Source organism: Anas acuta, chromosome 1, assembly GCF_963932015.1.
Source record: "Anas acuta chromosome 1, bAnaAcu1.1, whole genome shotgun sequence".
In the NCBI taxonomy this organism is placed as follows: Eukaryota; Metazoa; Chordata; class Aves; order Anseriformes; family Anatidae; genus Anas; species Anas acuta.
This window is the reverse complement of record NC_088979.1, coordinates 134,269,214-134,283,958: the sequence shown is the minus strand read 5'-3', so window position 1 is coordinate 134,283,958 and position 14,745 is coordinate 134,269,214. Positions and strand designations below refer to the sequence as shown.

The window sequence follows — 14,745 nt, the reverse complement described above, 5'->3', positions numbered from 1 at the left end:
AAGGGAATCTACCTCTGTCTCTGCAGATAACTTTTCATTCTAGTGTATAATAAGCTAGGAATAGCAAAAGCAAAATAAGGTAATACCATAGCAAATGAAAGCAAAAAAAAAAAAAATCCAAAATTTAATAAGTACCTTCCTTTTTTTTTTTTTTTTTTTTTTTTACCAAAATTGTGTGCCTACCAGACTGTTCCTAGAGGTATTAGCGACTGATGCATCCTAGGAAACAAATATGCAAATCTTTAGGAAAAAAACTGCAGAGCACATGCAACTTATTAAAGATTTAGGTACCTGCCAAATTTTAGGTTTAAAGATTCAGACATTTAGACACTTTTATACTGCTCCCTAAGGGAAAGAAACAACAACGCAACCCAACCCAAATCAACAACAAAAAAACCTCAAACTACAACTTTTAATAAAAAAAAAAATATATATATATATATGTTTTTGTCATCCTTCTATAAATCAAACATGGTTGAGGGCATTTTGCTTACATTGTTTCCTGACAGAAAACAAGCAAACAGACCAGACTAATATTATGTTTGAAAATGGAGATATAGTTTAAAAACACTATTATATAACAAAAAGTTGTTATTCATTTTAGTGTATTTCTGGCTTTGATGCATCTGTAATAGATGACAAAAAGAGCAGGTAAGGCATAACTACAGAGGCTTGTCAACATCACAGACATTATACAGGTATATTGACATTAGAAGAGGCTAGGCTAAAGCAACATATCTCTGTTTCTGCTTCTCTTTCCTTACAAAGACTTGCACTCCAGCATAACACTTGACATTCAACAAACCAAGTCACAAAGCAGGCAAGGAAGAAGGTCAACTGAATGGGAAGATATGGCCAGCACTCAGAAGCCACAAGTTAGGTCACCATATCTGGGATGCAGGCAGCAGAGTGAACCAGCTACCTGGATGAATAAATAAATAGTCTGTGGAGGCATATTTTGAAACTTTGTCCCTTGGTGGTAAACAGGAGGAAGCTGGTGTGCCTGGCTGCATTGAAAGAAAACTACTCTGAACCCCCAGAGACAGGGAGGTAAAATGTTCTCAGAAAAAGGAAGAATTTAGCCTACAGTTTACATATGACTGTGACAAATCTACCACTAACACTGTGTCTCTCTGTGCCTTTACATGTCAGAAATTTCCAAGCTACACTGAACCTTCCAAGTAAGTAAGAGATAAAGCAAGTGAAAGGAGATTTGTTTGGGCTGGCTAGACCTGTAGTGTATATAAGAGGACAGAAGGAGAATTATTACTGCAGTCTGTACCCTCAGCTGAGCCAGAGCCATCCGGGATGGGCATATGTGCAATGCTGTTAACATGTGGTGGAGGTCCCACTCCAAACGGTGCTGCAGTCAGCCCTGTGAGAGACGCGTCTGAAGAGCCCAGCTGCTACACAACCCCCTCAGCACTCCAGTGAAGGCTGGGTCTTACAACACAATATAGCCCTCTGTGTTTTATGAGAGATGTTATTTCCCTGAGACATTTATTTTGCAGCGTCCCGTATCTTTGCGGTGGGGCCAGCAATCTGCCACACTGCTGTGACAACAGGTGGGACAGCTCTTTCAAAACTTGAACCTGCCAAAATAAGGATGGCTGCCAAGCTTAGTACACACATGCTGTGTTCAAAGGTTATGAACCATCTCTAAACCCACTGATTTAAAGGCTACATGGATTACATTTGTGCTTTGCTTTTCTTACAAAACCCCAAAATCATGGAAATAATTTTGAGTTTTGTTACAAACTTGAAAACAGGCCAAAGTTCATGAAGAAGTTCCCTAAGGGTTGTGATCCTTCAGAGGATCTGGGGTGGGAGAAAAAAGGTCTGAGTTAACATAAGGTTTCACACTGGAAGTGTGGGAAACTTGGGGTTTCACAAGATTTCCTTGCAAAGCCAGGTGAAGTTCAGTGGTTTCTGTGATATTTCAGAAAGAGTGTCTGGGCTCCTTTGAACTTGAGACTCAAAGCAGAATCCAGCAGCTGCAAACTTAAACACAGCAAGACAAAGATTAAGAAAAAAATGTTTGCATGAGCTCCTGGGAAATGAACACACTGAGTTTCACCTGTTGACATTCAGAAAACCAGAAGTCTCCACACCCCACCTTTCAACTTTCGTTTAAATAAAAACATAAGGAAGGTATGATGGAGGCACAGTTGTATTGCACTTTTGACTTACCTAAGTGAGGAACATGTGGGTAGACTGTAGAGTCCTTGTTAAGTTCCCTGCTCGCTCCTGTTTTTGCAATTACTTACATATTTCTAGAAATTATACAGTGCCATCCCCACAGGAAAACGTGATGTACTGCAACCTACACCGAGGCTACCAAGGCTTACTTTCAGAAGTGTGGAAGGCATGAAAGAGAAGTTGGTGTTAGCCCTTAAATTGGGACAACTGTTAAAAAGGCAAAACAATTGCATGGGCTTAAGACTTGAAGCCGTATTTATCATAAAACAGCACTTTTCAGTTGTTTCTCTGTAAATGCAAGTTTTCAAGGCTGATGAAACAAGTACTTTCAGCATTTCCATGAGGTGTATCATATTAGTTCCTGAGAGTGTCAATCTCTGTGATACTTGGTGTCAGTTAGCCAGCTGATGCTGAACTTTGCACAGCCCAAGTTTTCTGGTCACACTAAAGAGCACGCTGTAAGCCAGAGGGAAATGAGTGTGGAAGAATACCATTTGCATCGTGACCAGTGGTCTAAAGCCATATCAGCTTTGGTTTGTTGTACATTAGAATAGGAATAATCATATACTGTAAAACATTTATGGTATATTTTGAAAGGGCTTTTCTTAATAATACTGAAAATAGGAAGATCTTACAGTTGTAAGAGAAAAACAGAAAATGAATTTAGGCATGAAGAAAAAAAAAAGAAAAGGACTTAAAGTGGAAAAATGAAAGGTAAAATATGAAAGGAAAAAAGAAATTATTGTGGACAGATGAGAATAGAGGCTGAAAAATGACAGGCAAAAATTAGGACAGCAGTTCAGAAATCACACTGAAAATCAGGTAATAGGGATAAAAATATTAAGGATGTTAATTGCAATATGTCATATTTCTTTGACACATCTTTTTAAGTGTAGTAAATGTTTTCAGCAGAAAAGAAATACTAATATTGTTTAAATTTGATTCTACTCTTAAATCACCAAAGAAAGAAAAAAATCCTGATTTTGTCAGCATTGTTTTGGGCTTTGGGGTTTCGCTTCTTTGGTGAACTATTCCTTAACCACTTGTAAATGCTGGAAATCATATATGCTGATACTATAAAAGCATCCCCCTCCAAGCCCTCCCTAGTCTCTAATTATCCTTTAACACAGCTAAATTGTAAGAAAATTAAATATTTGTTAAAAAGTGCTTCAAACAAGCTCAGGGTCACTACAGCATTCTCCCTCATGCTGTAGTTGCTGTCTGTATCACTGAGTGAAGTTTTGGAGGAGCTCAGAGAAGTATTTTGCAGACAACCACAAAGTATCATGTCTGGCTTTTTAGTATGTAGTTCTGCATTCATTTTTGATAAATCTGTTTCCTAATGAAGGAGCTTAATTGTTATATAGGCCAGAGAGAGCGAATCTGATACAACTGTGAGTATACAAGTGCTGTAATTTTGACTATGAACCTGGATAATACTCAAGTTGTAAAAATAATCTGGAATAAAATGAACTACAAAACCAAACCCTAGTGTGCCTCCTTGTTTGTTTAAAAAGTAGTGGATTTATCACTATGACTGAATGTATCTCTCTATATACTTCCTCTCCATCATTTATGTAAGACCTGTTGCCATGACAACTAAAAGAATTGTTTTAATAAAGCAATGTCCCCCTACATTTTAAATCCTGTAGGTTCCTGTGACAAAGAAATCTCTAACTCCAAAGATACAAAATACAACACAAAAAGAAATGAAGAAGTACAAAACAAAAGGAGAACCCTGCACAGTGAATGAATTTTGCATGGAAGTGGTATGTCTGGTCCACAACTCCAAACACAAGCTTACTGCTTATTATAAGCTTTATTACCAATACCTACATGTACTACATCAATAACCACATTCTGTGTCCCCATGGCAAACTAGTCAAAATCATGTCTATTTATTGAACTCCAATAAAATATGCATAGCACAATGCAAGTGTTGTAAATGCTACAGTCTTAAACACTAAGAGCTCTGTACCTACTGTGAACAAGACATCAGTTAAACCCTGATTTGAGGTAGTGATGAAAGCTTCGTGAAGTGCCGAGGCAGAGCTGATACTGAACATCTGAGCAAACAGCTTTCAAACAAGACTACACAGATGAGCTAAAGGAGATGGGGTTTTGCAGGAAGAGGTCCTCATAGTTTAAGAAGGAATTCTAAAGTTTACTCTCAGTTACAGAGACATAGCAATGTATTGGTCAGTGACAAAAAACAAAGCCCAGTGGGAAATTATGAGAAGGGAAGTGTGAACATCTTGTTCACTAGCTCACTAGAGTGAAATGCTAACTTTCCAAATTCTCCATGCATGTTGGCATTCTTCAGAAGCACTTTTGTGTGCTTTGTGCTGGCCTGTAGTAACTGCTACCTATTCTACAAAGTTACACAGTCCACTAACAGTTAACAGAAAATTTACAAAAGAGAACAACCACACATTGTCCATGGAGATGAAACTAAATATCCCAACAGACATTCCTGTTCATATGACGTTCTAGCCAAAAGGCTTCCTCAGATACTCCAGTGATAACAATACAGCTACTTTTATTATTAATGCTAATCAGTGGGAATTTAATAGAATAAATAGTTCAAATTACCAATTTCTTTTAGGAATTTTGGGATGGCAGCAATAGCATCCGTCTCTCTGTAAAGCAACAACCGACAGCTTAAACTTCTTAACAGACAGCTTAAACTAAAGAGGTTTACCTCCTCTGCAACGTTAGGCATCACATTACTAACCCAGAGCAAGTTAATCATTCTCCTGCCAACCTTAATGAGTTTAACAACCTGAGTGGGCTTCAAACTAGCAAGCATGGCTACTAATAGCAGCAACACAGCAACTGCAGCATGGCGTTTGCAAGGGACTGGCTTATCTGTTTTAGAAGCCAATCCCTTGCACTGCCACATGCAGACAGTTTCTGGGACCCAGACCGGCCAGCCAGAAGCTGGTTTGGGTAAGTATTGCTAAGACGCATTTTTGGCACAGACTTCAACCTAGTTCTTACTTGTGTGACAGTGACTACACTGGAAAACAGAGTTTGGACTACCAGAATGATTTGATTAGCAGCACAGCATGACTGGATTAGCAGCTGATGCACTGTGTTAACTCAAGTTTGAAGTCTCTCGCCACTTCTCTATTGCATTACCAATTTAAACATCAGTAGCACTTGTTCTTCCAAACAGGCTTCCGAAGCTGAAGGACTAGCTGACTCAAGTGAAAAGCACTTGACAAAACTGGAGGTTTTTGTGGGTGACTGACAATGGGTTACCAGTAATATTTGAATTGGGTCTCTAGTTAACACTTCAGTGAAGACAGATCCTTATTTATTTCAGAACTTATCCTGAGACTACATTTGCAAACTCTGTTTAAGATTTTTTATATTCCTTTTTTCCCCGTAAAATATTTATTTTCTCAACTACTTTTATGAATGTGTAATTAACACCATGTTTCTAAGTTTACAGAAGAGGCTGCTTTTAAAGATATTTTGAAACATACATTTTGCATAAACTATTTCATATATATATATATATATATTACTTTTAAAAGGTTCTTTCTCATACAGTACACATTTCTGAGAAGGAATCACATACAGATTACCTAGGTTAGGATCCTTACTTGCAGGAGTTTTATGTTCCAAATTTCAGTCTTCATTCCTTTGCAACAGTGAAAGAGTTAATCTCACATCTAAATGGGAGTTTGCTCTTAATAAGAAAGCATTAAAGCAAGCCAACAATAATAAGCTAAATGAAGGCCATTCTTTTGCCTTCTGTCAATATTTTCATAGTGACAAATAGATCAAACACAAGATATTTTTTAAGGCTCTTATTTTTTCCCTCTTTGTAAATCATAAATGCTTTGGTATATTCAATTTCAAAATGAGTTCCCCGTGGATTTGGGTAACACAATGGGTTAAAAACCTTCCCAAACCCTGTTACATCTTAGATGGAAAAGTACACAAAATGTTCTTGTGCTGTTTCCCTCCACTCATTTGCTAGCTGTTCCTCTTTCCCCTACACCTTAAAGAACCAAGCTGTCTGCATTAGCCAAAATAGTTCCATAGTCCTGTCCTGAGACTTCAAAATGCTGTAATACATTTTTATAAGTAAACAAAAGATTTTAGACTATATTCAGAGAAAAGTATTCCAGTGCTAAAGTATTTTCTATACCACACAGATATAGCTAGCATAATATTCATGTGGGAAGAGAAAGAAAATTCATTCCTGCCATATAAACTCAGGCCTTGAAAAGTACCATGAATACCTGCATTTTGTGACAGTCTGCACAAGCACTACTTGGTGTTTGTGAGGAGAAAGGCTTGAAATGTTCCAGAAGACCCAACAGCCTGTTACTCTTGAATCTCTACTAGATTTAAACCACCTTTCTAAGCAAGGTCAGAAGCTTCCGACCCCTGAGCAGTATTCATAAGACATGACTAACTTTTCCATGCAACAGCATAAAGACAACAGCTCCCTGGCCAGACTTGGAAAAAGATCCCTCTTGCCTGTCAGAGGGATTTATTTAGTGGACTTGAATGTCCTTTCTCCTGCCCTTCTCTTCTTACTGGTTGGTTGTACACTACTGGAGAGCTCCCGAATGATCGGTACAGCCCTTAACAACAAGGGAGCTGGGAACAGCTTTAACATGTGCCCACAAGCCTTCCGATAATGCAGTAAGTTAGGGGTTGTTTTTTCCCCCATTGTATCTGTTTAATGGTAAGTTCTCCTGGAAAAGGCTTTTGCATGAACATGAACTCTGGTCCAATTGCAGACGGAAATGAAGGCAGCGGTGGCAGTGGCGGCGATGAGACAGCCCAGAGGTCTCCTGGATGGGGTTATTGCCATGGCCGCAATCCAGAGGGCGGGCCTGCCTCCTCCCTCATGCAACCGCATCAGAGAACAGAGCTTTAAAACTAGAAGTAAAAGTGTCCAGAAAAGGTTTCTGCTTTATAAGCTGCCGACTCCTCCAGCTGGCCCTGGGCAGCAGCGATGCCCACCAGCATGAGAGGGCCCTGGGATTGCCACTTCCCTGCGTGATGTGAGCCCCACCCCGCTCTCATCTGAGGTGAAAGTACATCCTTGGGAAAATTTGCAAGAGAGATGAGAATAGAAACAAATCACAGGCAAATGGCGCCCTAAGATCTAACAAATTTCTTTGGAAACAGTGACATACAGTGTGAGCACAAAGTAATGCAAAGTTCCCAAGAAACAAAAGCTCCAAAAGCTTATGAATTCCAGCTTTAGGAAGGATTCAGATTTGGTTATTTACCATGTATGTAAAACAATTGAAGTGGCCTTTTTGCTGTGTTTATTTTGGAACTGGCTATTTTTAAGGTCACAGTCCCTGCTAAGGGAGGAAACTGTATCTCTAGGGTATTGGGAATTAAACAGAGGAAAGACAAAGGCACAGAGAAAGTAGCTGCCTTACACAGAGAGCTCAAATACTTTGTTTCCTTCCTTGTTCAGCCTGTAGTCAAAAAAGAACTTTACAGTAAACACTGACTCATGCTTTTTAAAAAACAAATGCAATCCTGAGTTTCACAGGAATTCTGTTTTAACTTTTTCCCTCTCAGAACCCCTTCTGATAAACTGCAATATTACTACTTGTTAAGTGGCTTTTACAACTTCAGAAGTTAGGCTTACCACTCTCCTCTGTGGTAACTACTGTAATGGGACCTCTGTCAAGCCAAAATTTTGTGCAGTATTTTGCTTTGGAGATACAAATAAGGAGGTGTGGGGAAGGCAGCAAATGTTTTTGGAGTCTTGTAAAAGCAGATTTTTGAGACAGAAATCAGCTATTGCACAGGACACACACTGCACTGACACCAAAGACTTCTGTGCTATGAACCAGAGGAAACCAGTGCTGAAGAGAATAGAGAGGATGTGAGGACAACCAAGGCAACTGCACTGTAAATAAGTGCAGAACTTATTACTCTTATTAGCCTGCAGTCTGCTCTGTGTCTGTCAAGGTCTTCTGACCTTGAGAAGGTCACAAAAGATGTTACCACAGCAAAGCTACACTGCATGGCTGACAAAAGGAATTCACTCTGGAGTCTTTGGTGTCAAAAAATGTAAAGCAGGATCAATGCCAGCAGCTATACAAAAATAAGCTTTATAATTGCTCATTTGCAAAATACCAATGTTATTTATTTAAGCAACTATGACCTTTTTGATGCAGTAGTAATGTAATGATTGTGTGTGGATGTCAGAAGAACATCATGACAATACAACGTTAATATCTTAGATCAGGTATTGCCCAATTTATTTTTGCTGGGGTAGCATCCCTATAGAAACAGAACTACAGCTTTACCTCACTATACTACAGAGTAGTACTTACCGTACTACCACAGCTGTACCTCACTGAGGCAGGGTTTACAGCTGTTTCCAATTCTGTCCCAATTCTGTCTGCATTTGCATTGGATGCAATTCTCAGGTGTTTTTTTCTCATGTGTGAACCATGAGAAATACACCAATATTTTGAGAATCCTCTTATCTCGCCTATATTCTTCTAGTTGCATCCCAGGTTATGGTACATGTCGGGCATGTTCTTTCAGCTGCACTGCCAAGAAGCATTATTTTATGATACACAAGATTTAGATAGGTAAAGCATGTACAGGGAAGGAAACACATATATACAACAGTCCAGAGGACAAGTAATATCAGCTAGAATAGGTTATGGAACAGTGTGACTATAACAAAATCAGAAAGGCGAGGAAGTGTAGGAAGATACTCCCATGTCTGGTACACCAACAGACATCATCTGTTCTCCATTGCTTTTACAAAAATGTCGTTAGTAAGATGTAATGATTAATGGAAAGTCTGTACTAGCTACTTGGGCCCAATAGGGGTAAAGAACACCAAGAAACTGCAGCAGTTATCAAAACGGGAAATGGAAAGAAACTCTGGAAAAGGGTGGGGTGGATAGATCCTTGTACAAGAGTTCTACAGAGTGGAAAAGTAAGGAAGAATTTATCCAGATGACTTTTAAGACAGGGTTATTTTGCTTCAGAAACATAGTTATCTCATTCTCAAGCATCATAGCAAGAAACTATCTACATATACTAAATTTATCTTTAGGCAATTGCTATATATCCATATGCAGGCTGACTTGAGTACAGTACATACCTGTACCCTACTTTCCAGTAACATATAAAGGCTAAAGCTTTTTCTTTTAGTCACCTGTGTATATATATTCTGCTATAAACATTAATGTAAGTTTGTAAAAATACAGATCAGAACTGACTGCTATTGGTGTAAAGGGAAATCATGTGACTTCTCAATCCCTTTTAACACATTAGTAGGCTTTATTAAAGTCAAGTAACATTGTTAGCTATATTTACACAATTAAACAATCCTTAAGGTGTAAGGGAACTTGTGCATGACAGTATAAGAGTATCAGTAAATTTAAGAACTAATATCATTACAAACCATATGGCTACCACATTAAAAATCAACCTTTTAAGAGTTCAGGAAGGAGCTTAAAAGCCTGTGAAGCATATTTAGATAGTGAAGACCTAAGAATTAGGTGTGTGTTGTGGGAGTAGCTTTATTTCAATTTTGCTGTATAGTAGTCAATACATAGGTCTAAAGTCAATGAGAAACTCAAAGTCAATGAGAAACTCCTCAAGCAGATGATATTATTCAATGGAGTTTGAATGAATGAAAATATTCCTTCTAAGATACAATATCTTTCTTGGCCAGCCTACATTACTGTGTAACAGAAATATGCAAATAATTAATTCTGAAAGAATGTGGAAGCTGCATAAATATGAAAAGCATTGTGTTACGCTTAAACAAAACCATAATGCAATGCTGAGGGGCTGTTAAGTTTTCTAGAAGTTTAGGCTTTGGCTAAATGTTCTAACTAAGCATACCTTGGAGGAATATGCCATTTTTCATTCGCCACCTATCAGAAAGCATAAACACTTTCCAAAAAGTGAATAGCCTACTATGCTTTTATCAATGTTTCTTAAAAGTATGCTTTAACTACAAAGCAGCAGAAAAACAATCTGTTCATGGGAAAGGTCATTTTCTCAACTTCTTAATGGACTTAGATGACTGACTTACCAATGCTTCTCTTTGGAGTCATGCTACTTCTCAGGCTCCCTTGTTAGCTTTGACACTGCATCTGACACTGAATAGACAATGGCAAGCAGATTCTGGTTTGCATCTTATCAGTGGACCTAAAATAAATAAAATTATTTTGTTCAGAATTATTTTTATTCTCCATGCTTCCAGGAACATAAGCAGTGTCAAAATTCAGCAGTGACATTTGAAAATCCCACTGGGATACCAAAGACAACATCCCAAATCATGAGAATCCAGTTCCAAATGAGTCTATACAAGATGGAACTAAGTGAAGGCAATTTTAAAATATGGTCTCATCTACAAAAGCTTTTTAACCATAACACTTAGAGCTCAGCTTACTTCCAGGAGTAAGTCTGAAGCTCAATTAATTTTCTTGTTAGACGTGCTTTCAGTGACATACTGTTAAAAACATGACCATTGCTTAAAAAAAAAAAAAAAAAAAAAAAGAAAGAAAAAAAAAGAAAAAAAGGAAAAATATCAATTTCTGAGTTTCAGATTTTCACTGTGACTATTACAAAAACTATCCCTCATTCCACATTTTTTATTTATGAACAGCATGGCTCATGCACTTTCGTACTGACCAGCATACTTTAATAAAAGCAAAAAGCTTTAGTTTTTTTGTGTCTGAATCAGGTAAGCCTGCAAGGCAGCAACACTAAGTGTCAATCTACTTGTGCTGTATGGTCTTGATTTGATACCTTAATAATTCGATCCACTGTTTTTAAATAAATCAAAAAAGATAACATATAGAATTGGTAATCAGATCATGAATCCCCTTCTCTGCACAGCAATATTGGACTCTGTAGAAAGAATAAAATATTCTGATAATCCCTTCAACAGGTATGTAATTTACACATTCTATTTTATATCAACCGTTTTCTTAGTTGCTAGAATATCTGGCACAAGTATGCGAAGTAAAGAAATCCTGTTGCTTTGCATGCAAGAAACTACATGTAGATTGTGGGGAAAAAAAAAATCACCTAACTTCTACAGTATGCTTTGTTACCTAGGAACAATCCCAAACCACCTCTCAGAACTGTTCAAAGGTTCTATCGTAACTGCTCAGTGCACTTAATGTTAGATCACTGAGCTGCAAAATCAAATCATAGAGACAAAAATGTTTGCTATGTTTGTAATTACTCCAAACATCCCACTACCAAAACCAAAAATACACCTTCTTCCTCTGCTAGAAAGTTGTTGTGAATGTAGTTTTAGCTCCAGGGAACCAGGACTGCTCTTCGTAAGTAAGGACACATTATAGCACTAGTCTTTTCTGTCACCCTCAGATCTGTAAATTTGTTAGGAAGAAAAGAAACAATAAACCTTCCTTCAAGAAAGAACTAGTGCCAAAATCTACACTGAAAAAAAAAAATCTAAAAATCTTCTGTACAGATTAAGTTCCATTCAGGACATGATATCCTCCTTTTTCTGTGACTGAACTCTTACCTTATACCTCTTTAGAATGTTACACGGAAATACGTTTTCTCATTCTTCCTGTGTGAGAGCTGTTAAAAAAAAAACCTGCCGCTAATGGAAACAGCAGCGAATCCAACAGTAAAAAAGCCTGTAAATGTCATTGCTAAAATATTTTCTAATTAACAAGCAAAGCACACACATGACGGAATCTGATTTGTGTTTTACTACTTTTAGTAAATTGTGAAGTTTTAATTTCAAACTATGACGTGCTTACCGTTTTGCTAAGGCATTACAGCTTTTTAACATATCATCACCTAGCTCCAGTTGCTGTATTATTCACATGTTCTTTCAACCTTTCCCAAGGTATGCCTCATAAAAAAAATAATCTGATGTAGCTTGCTCTCTTAAAGGAAAAGGTTTAAGTAGCACTACAGCAACAAAACATAATAACTGCATTCATATTTCTTTTTCTCTCATTTCCTTGTTTCTAAAGACATCAAGTAGTATTAATACTCTAAACAGTAGCTGTTGTTATTATTCACCAGAACACCTGAAAAAAACGTCCTGATGCACCTTACAATGTATTAAAATCATTCACAATTAGTTTGATTGTGTCCTTCACGTTAAAGGGAGTATACCAGGATCCTGACTCCTAAGATATAATTTATGACAGTTTTCATTAAGAACCTGCTGCTGCAGGTACTTAATAGGTAAAACATTTTTTATTGCTCAAAGTACTGCACTGAAAACACATATATGAATTTAAAAATCACATGAGGTTATGTATGTATCTAACTACTTCTGTCTCATCCAGACAGAGATTTTTGTATATTCCTTGCCTAGACTCTGGTAGTTACCTACCAACAGTTATGGTTTGGCTAAAAAAAAAACAAAAAAAAACAAAAAAACCCTCACCGCTGCTTTACTGTGATTTGATTTTTAAGGGAGGAGTAAGTAGTTTTGCTAATGACATTTTCCAGAAACTGCTTCTGATACATTCTTTCCCTCCCAAAAATCAGTTTTATGATTATCAGTACAAATTGGGCTCTCAAGAATAACTGTTTTCTTAAACATACAATATGAAGTTGAACAAATCAAAGTCTCAAATTTTCTTCATACATTTTTTTTCACAATGGATTCATAAGTATTTCTGAAAATCTATATTCTAAACGTTATCTTTAATGAACAGTATTTTTAAAAGATACTGTAAAATAAAAATAAATAACAACTTTCTAAATTATAAATAATAAATTAAAAAGAGAACCAATACTTAGCATCCACCATGAAGGCTATCACCTCTAACTGCTCTGTTTCTATAAGGAAATCATAGTTTTATGCCACCACTACTGAGAACCTAATATGAGCCTGATCCTTCGTACCTAAAATGCCTTGCCTTTTCTTGAGAATCAAAGCCAGCTTTGTTATGGTTATCACCTTCAACTGCCATATGTGTCCTGCAACCCCTTAAGTACCATAACTTCTTGCTTTTCCTAAAAAAGGGGATGCTGGTGTTTACACTGTATTTTGCATGCCTACAAAGAGCAAGTGCTCATTTCACAGATTAAACAGGTCTTCTCCAACTGTAATTATCATGTGCATATTGCAATGCTGCTGGAGATTTCCTTCTGCTTCACTCATTTATATCACAATCCATTATAACCAACATACACTTATGCACATATATATCCATAAAATGCAGATATCCTCTGAAATACAAATTAAGGAACTGTTGTTGGTGACAGTCCGCTCTTTTGTCTGTGCATTACTAGCAGAAGAACAGCAATGCTTAATGAATTTCAATCAGGAATTAACAAGAGGAATTAAAAGTATTTTATGTATTTCCCTTTTTTCATATGTGTAACTAAATCAGGTGTGTCTTCCTGGTGTTCATGCAGATAGATGCTGTTTTCATGGAGTTATAAATAATCACTGAGACTCTCATCACAAAACAAAGTGAGAGAGAGCAAACACAGAGAGCAAACAGCTGAGGGAAAATGGCAAGTTAAGCATATCCTTTTAGCTCTTCCATATTGTTAATTTTTCACTAGTACATCTACCTAACATGAGACTTAAACTGAATTCCAGTTTAATTTCTCCCTAGACTGTTTGTTCTGGAGACATCCTATTTAAATATGTACTCATTTTCTTCATGTCATGTTATGTGTTTCTTCCATGGGAGTGCAGTGTGTTGTCTTGAGAGGGTAATGCAGGTAACATTTAATATGTAATATGTAATTGTACAATAGTAGTAGCATTTAACAACTCTCAATTCCACTGTCTCTATTAATTCTCGCAGAATATACCCATATAACTGAGGCCACATACTCTGGGACTCTGAAACACTGCTAACCATTTTTAACTCCAAGCAGCAGAGATGGAGAGTGAACTCAAGAGCAATCAAATTGTACAAAGACAAAAGACTAAAAGAAGTCTGTGTCCTGGTTCCAAGATCCCCCCTTAGCATTTTCTCTCATCCTCCCCAAAATACAATGTTTGTATAACCGCTAAGGACCAAGAAAAAAAGCAAACTATCCATTAAATACACTGGAGTTTCCCTTTCAGTACTGTTTAATGTTTCGGTTGTCATTTTGCACAGAACATTCATTAATTCAACAGCAAAACAATGTAAGAATCACAAAGTGTAAGAGAAAATCTTGAATTTCTATTGTCTTTGTCTGAGTACACACTTACTAGACACTAACAGACCCTTATCTAGTTCCAAAGATGTAGATGAAATATGTAAACTAAATGATGTATCAACTAATATGCACTACTAAACACAGGTAGAAATCCAGAAAAATTCAGTTAACAAAAAGATCACCTTCTGCTTTCTCCTAGCTAGTGGTAAACACTGCTTTACACAATATTGTTACATTTTCCAGAATATTACACTGAATTTAGCAACTGCTCTAACTGCATTCTGCATTCTAATATTATTTCAGCAAGTGTCACTGAAGTAGCGTGATGCAAATTGAACTTTTATTCTCGTTTGTACTTCTACATTCTCCTAAACTGTACCCCTGCCATGAAAAGTACAATGCAAATGGTAA

General features: G+C 37.1%; 1 long non-coding RNA gene across 13 annotated transcripts in view; it reads right to left on the bottom strand.

Annotated features, from left to right (window-relative positions):
* Positions 1-14,745, bottom strand: part of LOC137843238 (uncharacterized) — a 96,344-nt gene that overhangs the window by 50,112 nt on the left and 31,487 nt on the right. For all 13 annotated transcript variants that reach the window (XR_011089421.1, XR_011089423.1, XR_011089422.1 and 10 more), the window contains one exon: positions 10,259-10,374. This is a non-coding gene — a long non-coding RNA (uncharacterized lncRNA). The remainder of the gene's footprint in view (positions 1-10,258; positions 10,375-14,745) is intronic.